General features: G+C 34.0%; 1 long non-coding RNA gene across 1 annotated transcript; it reads right to left on the minus strand.

Moving 5' to 3' along the window:
* Window positions 1-1020: 1020 nt before the first annotated feature.
* LOC107868038 lies at window positions 1021-3525 on the minus strand. Its single transcript, XR_001673598.2, has 2 exons — window positions 2283-3525; window positions 1021-1294 (listed from the first exon to the last, which is right to left on the minus strand). It is a non-coding gene; the product is annotated as an uncharacterized LOC107868038 (long non-coding RNA).
* Between the last annotated feature and the right edge of the window lie 3644 nt (window positions 3526-7169).

A 7169-nucleotide genomic window follows, 5' to 3' on the forward strand; every position in this document is an offset into this window, starting at 1 on the left:
ATTGTGCATGATATCCTTATTGTAATGTTTTAAACTTGTGATATGATTCCATTATTTATGCTATCGAGTCATGAGGTATTGTATGCCTGAAATTAGCCTCTTACTTAGTTTCCAGTCATAATAGAATGATTCCATAGTATCCCAAACAGTAGAATTCGATCAGATAATCAGAATCAACATGAGTTCAATTAAGCTTAGAACAACCTTGTGATCAGTGTCAGTTCAGTTGAGAGTAGGATTCAGTATCGAGCGAATCCAGGGATGGGGGTATTCCTATCAGTATAGGGTTTGACCCTTAGTAGCAGACCCTGAGTTACAGAACTATGTAGCCAACGTAGGGTAAATCACCTTCCTACCAGACTAGGGTTGACGTAACCATATATATCTCATGAGTCTTCCTGCCAGATTAGGGTTAACCTAGCCTGTGTTAGTAACCCGTGGCACAGTGCTAACCCCCCTCCAACTGGAGTCACAGGTTGGACCCTGAATCAGTTTATAAATAGGATATGTCGGTTAAATGATAACTCCCACAGTCTCAGTTCTAGTATTCAGTATTCAATATTCAACATTCAGTACAGAACTCAGTTCAGTTCTACACGATCATGACTTACAGTTATCAGTTATTCAATTATTAAAAATTTAGTACTTCAGTTTCAGTCTAATTCAGATAGAAGATATATGCTTGGTATTACATGTTCATTATCTTCAGTAGTCCCAGTCTTGCATATACTCCCATCCAGTCACTTCATGATATTTAGTTATTATTATTACTTATGCACACGAACCCATGCATATTAGCCTAAACTCACCTACCATACCAGTACATTCAAAGTACTGATGCATACTTTCTCTTTGTGCTATGATGTCTTATATCATTGATTCGGACGCTCAAGATCCTAACTGTACTTAGCCAGATCAGTCAATAAGCCGCAGTTACAGTAGTGAGTCCTTATCCATAGAGGATGTGATATTTTTTTTTTCTTTGCATTATTTCAGTATTTCAGTTATTTTAGACAGCAGTTGTGAGTTAGTTGGGGCCTGTCCCATCAACTCTTTTATTTTAGATGTTTAGAGGCTTTCAGACATTATCAGTTAAGAGTTGTTCTACAGATGTATACAGTTTGATTCAGTTTTATGAACCTTATGGCATTTTCAGTTTTACTTCCACGTATACTTCATGATTATTATTCAGTGCTCATAGCATGTACTAGTCATGGGTTAGCTTGTTGTCCTTCCAGATCGTAAGCATCGTGTAACTCCCAAGGAGTAGTCTCGAGGCGTTACAAAATTCCACCTGAAAAAGTAATACAATCACAAATGAAGAAAATTCAAACTAAACAAAAAAGTCGAAAATTCAAACTAAACAAAAAAGTCATACTCCTAGCATATATATCACCAAGCTAACACAATCAGCTCAATGAACAAGCTAATGAAAATCAAACCCTTGATTTTCAATCTGCTAAGGAGCACAACAATTTAATAATATTTTTATTAAAAATATAAAAAATTTACTCGCTAATCAATGAGAAACTATATTCGAACATGTATTTGAATCTTTCTTGGATATAAACTTCTTCAATATTAAAATAAAAACATCAGTAAAATTTCTTGTATTTCAATTAATTTTTTGAATCAAGCATGTTATTGGAACTTGCTTCAATGTAACATGTTTGGATATAATCTTATCCATTAATAGGAGAAATACCAGTAAGTCTCTATTTAAGCAAGTAAGAAAGGGAGAATGCATACTTTAAGAATTATGGTTGTCTGTGGTGCAATAAAGTCACTTGGAGTGGGTAAGTGATGCAATTGATCATCAGCCGTGAAATTGGAAAAAGATTAGAGACTACAATAGCATTATCATCAAGTTTAATAATCGACATTAAAATTAATATCTAAATAAAGAGCACTAATGTAGCTACAGCACGATCATATGTCCTGAAAATCAGACGAAAATTTAACACCAATAAGCAATTTTATAGAACATAGTTGCTTGCCCAAGTAAACTTATTTTCGGTAATCTCTTTCTAATATAAATATTAGAGAAACTACAGCTAGTTTCTTTCTATAACTTCATATACTTTTCTACATTTCATGGCCACCTCTCATACAGAATAATTATGATGCCAAAATTGAGTGAATAAAGAGTCGGTCATAGAACAATTATGAATTTCTCTGTGAAATAAGAAATTACAGGCAGAGTAACGTTTGTTTGTAGAAATAGATTATTATCCCTCTTTGTATAAACACAAAAGGTCACTAAAAAGGTAAGAAGCACTGACCGTATAGAATCTGAAACCACTGTATTGAGAACTTTAAAATTTGAACCCTCTTATACTCTTAACCTGCTGTCTTTTTTATGGGACAACTGCATTTGATGATAATTATATGCAAATCATGAAACTGAATTTTCAATTCCATCAAGAGAGAATCAAGAGTGGGCATATCATCAGACATGTAGGATGCATACATCACTTCAATGATTGATAGTTATTATCACATTAATTAATTAATTTATTAAAGTAAAAAGGGTCGAAAATGGATAAAATATAAAGGTATACTGTCGTCTTCTATTTTTTCATTCAGAGCATGGGAGACAAAAACATAATGTGGTGAACCAAGCACAAAAGGCAAATATGGATTGGAGGGAAAAAACTAACTAAAATTTGTACCTATTCGCATCAAATACCATTGATAAATACATGGAGGTGCTAATTAATTCCACGAAGATGCATAAATAATATAATTAAAAGCATCACTAACTAAAGATTTCATTATGCAACTAAAAGGCCTAAGAGAAGCAACAAATTCACCAGAAAAATAATGTAAGAAAAATCTAATAGAAATCTTGATTGAGGAATTTTTTTCAAACACTTGGGGCTCATTTGTTTGCACTTAATGGAGGTCTGAATCTAAATGGTTCAGACTTCAGACCATTAAGTGTCTTTATTTTTTATCAAGATTTTAGCTATTAATAGGACTAAATAGGTCTTAATCATTCAGATCTAGAATCAAGTCTGAAGAGGTATTCTGGTGTTAGATAATATTCGCTGCCGCTCTATTCATAATCATCAATTACCACCACTAACCACCTCTGCCACCTCCACCATTATCAATCACCAACCACCGCCACCAACCACATTTACCATCACAACCACCATCGATAATAAATATTGCTACCAACCACTATTGTCAATTGTTACCACAGCTACTACCTCTATTATTCTAATTATATTCACCACCACCGCCGCCATCAACAGCACCACCATCATCAACCACTACCAGTCAATCCCTACTATCGACCAACTCATCTATCACAACTAGCACAACTGCTACCTATCACTAATACATCACAACCTCCACACATTCTTTGGCCGCCACTACCATTGTCACTAATAACGCCACCTCTACCATCACTTCAACCACAACCATCACTATAATTTATCTCTACTAACAACTATCTCCACCATCACAACTAACAACATCTCCAACTAGTACCAACACATTGTCAACCATCATGCATTCATTTTTCAGCCATCACAATTAACACCTCCAACTACTAACATCAAACAACATCACATCACAACCACCACCACCATTATCAACCGCCACCATCATAACAGTCACTACAATACCAACCATTTCAACTATCACCACCAATATTACTAATCCCTAACATCAATCATTATTACCACAACCACCATTATAAACCATCTCTAATATCACTAACAAACAGAAATATTTTTTTTCAATCAAATAATAATTTTGTTGTACTAAATTATATACAACAACAACAACAAACCCAGTGTATTCCCACTTAGTGGGGTCTGGGGGGGGTAAGATGTACGCAGTCCATACCTCTACCTCTGATGAAGTAGAAAGGCTGTTTCTGAAAGACCCCCGGCTCAAGTCACGAGATATCACACAAACACATAGTACAGCACAGCAGCAGATGACATAACATAGATACGGCACCCATAGGGAATATAAAACAGAGTAAAGCAAGATTGCAGGAATATAAAGCAGAGGAAAGCAGCCAGATTCGTAATAGACATGGAACACGGAACACGAAACACTGAATACAGAATCATAACAGGAATACACCCCCACCAATTAATTCCCTACACTAGCGACCCGAACTGGCCCTAATCCTCTGCCGTAATTCGCATCTTCCAGACCTTCCTATCTAGGGTCATGTCCTCGGTGAGCTGTAACTGTTCCATGTCCCGCCTAATCACCTCACCCCAGTACTTCTTCGGTCTACCTCTACCCCGTCTAAAACCATCCAACGCTAGCCTCTCACACCTACGGACCGGGGCATCCATGCCCCTCCTCTTCACGTGTCCGAACCATCTCAATCGTGCTTCCCGCATCTTACTAAATTATATACTTTTCTGATATATAATAAATTTTTTATTTAAATTATATTTTTATTTTATTATACATACAAATAATTTTTTTACACATTCAGATATTGAAAAACAAACAGTATTAATCATTCTATTTTCAAATTTAAAGACAAAATCTTAATCATTTAGATGTGCATTCAGATTCAGACGTCTGAATCCTAAAAAAATTGCAGCCTTAGAGAATAAAAGGAACTTTTGGAGCAGTAAAGAAGATGCTCTCAAGAGACTAAAAATAAACCTATTACAAAATCAAATATGAAACAGAGAAACAGATACATTAATAATATTTTTGTTCATTCTTATCAACCACACTATCACAACTAAATTCACACATAACAAACATTCTGAAACTCTTATCATTTTTTATATGTTGAAAATTTTGAATATAACTTAAAGAAAGTTCAAAAAAAATATAGAGAAAGCTTACCTGCAATTGGAATATAGAGAAAGCTTACCTGCAATTGGAATATAGAGAAAGCTTACCTGCAATTGGAAGAGAAGACGAAGAGAATCAAAAGATTGTAATGAAAAGTAGCAAGAAAATAAGTCAGTGCTTGTAAAAAAAGGGGAAGAGAAAGAAAGGATTATAAATAAGTGCTTCTAAAAATGTTCGTGTGAAATGACTGTCAGGCCCTTGGTCGTCCTTTTAGTGATCTTTCTATATAGTAGACTAGATGAGTGATGCCCGTGCGCACATTTTAGGTAGAAATATTATATTTACTTTTCTGATTTTCTATTACGATCTCACAATGATAAATGATGTATAATTCAAACTTGATAGATAACAAACACGAAAAGATACATTATATAGACTCAAAAAGTAATTTCAAATTATTAATACAGATCTAGAAGAGATAGAACTATGTGCATTCAGCACCTAACAAATTGAACTTGAATGTATAAATAGCCATCCCTCTATTTTATTTTATTTTATTTATTCTATAATAACGTGTAGTGTCTTCCTTGATTTCTCTATTCCTAGATACCATCCGTTGCTTCTATTAATGCCCATACTAACAGGCTGTCAAGAAATAACATAGGACATTTTTTTTAGCATCTTCATATCAACCATCAATTGTACAATAGTCTCACCGCGCGGCTTCACACATCAAGAGCTCCCCACAATCTACTGCAAAAGTCTAGCACAGATAAAATACATATTACTCTAATGAAGAACATAAGTGTATGTCATTTTATTGCTCCACGGATCAAACATGTTATCTGATAAAAAAGAAGTTCAAATTTCAATGAGAAAATCCCTTAACCTTTATTAGTAATATTTCTTCAGACGTACCAAATAACCAAAGCATTGTTATACATAATAACCACATTAACCGGTTCTGGTAACTTATACTGTCATCAACTTGAATATAAGTGTTATTAACTGAATCACATTCATATTTTCTAATTCTTATAACAACTGAAGCATTCTAGGTACTTCCAAATCAAAGTAATTTGAATAGCTAAGAGAAGCATCCAATTATTTTCGACAAAGATCAGAATCGAAGTCCTTAGAGGAAAAAATTATAGATCGGGAGTAAATTATAGATCGAATAAAGAGAAGTCTCATAAAAATACCATAAAACTTTGTTTGCATGATTCTACTAATCGAAACATGATTCTACTAATCGTTTACCTGTGTCAAAGTCTCTCATTTCACAGTTATTGTATTTCCATCTCAAACAACACGCTCTAGGTTTGACTTAATAGCAATGATAAGAGATCAAATAATGCGAATTTCATCTGGATAAGAGCACATCTAGATTTTTAAAAGCGACTAACACCCTGTACACACATAATAGAATTCAGTCATATGCCATAACTCATAAGAGAATGATATCTGAATTTGCCATACAAAAATCAACAGCTTTAAGACATAATGCAACTCAAATATACAAGTATTGAGTAAATACCGGAAGTATTTTAAAATCACCAAATCAGAGAAATAAACACAAGCAATAAGAAAAGTTTGTAGTAAAGTTACTTAGTACTAATAGGAAAGATATTGTGTCATATTTGTTATTACACATGTTCGGTGTTTCTTAACCAAGTTCATTCTCCCTCAAACTTGATCAAACTGAAAGAAAGATAACACATGAAGAAAATATTAAAAAAATACAAAGAGATACAGATCTTAAAAGGTCTCATTCAATACACATTGATATAAGTACATACCAAATCATTAAAAATTCCAGAAATTTACATAAATTATAAGGAACATTGAATTATGGACTACAAACCTGAAAATAAATAATTTTACCAAATTGGCTAAAAGCATCTTCAAGATAACAATCTGTAAATAACATCACATGATAAACCTATGATACATTCACATAATATAATATTGATCCATAATTATATGATGCAATATAGTAGAGTTGCAATAGTCCAATTCATTGTCAAAAATAATAAAATATAATTAATTGTATAAAAAAGGGTCAAACGGGGGATGACATATACAAGGAGAAGAGGAATATCCAATTTGATTAAGAGGAAATAGTAGAGCCGAGTACAACAACAACAACAACAAACCCAGTGTATTCCCACCTAGTGCGGTCTGGGGGGGTAAGATGTACGCAGTCCATACCTCTACCTCTGATGAAGTAGAAAGGCTGTTTCCGATAGACCCCCGGCTCAAGGCACGAGATACCACACAAACACATAGTGCAGCACAGAAGCAGATTACATAACATAAATACGGCACCCATAAGTAATATAAAGCAGAGGAAAGCAGGGGAAAGCACACAGATTCGTAATACA

This window comes from Capsicum annuum, chromosome 4 (assembly GCF_002878395.1).
Source record: "Capsicum annuum cultivar UCD-10X-F1 chromosome 4, UCD10Xv1.1, whole genome shotgun sequence".
Classification (NCBI taxonomy): Eukaryota; Viridiplantae; Streptophyta; class Magnoliopsida; order Solanales; family Solanaceae; genus Capsicum; species Capsicum annuum.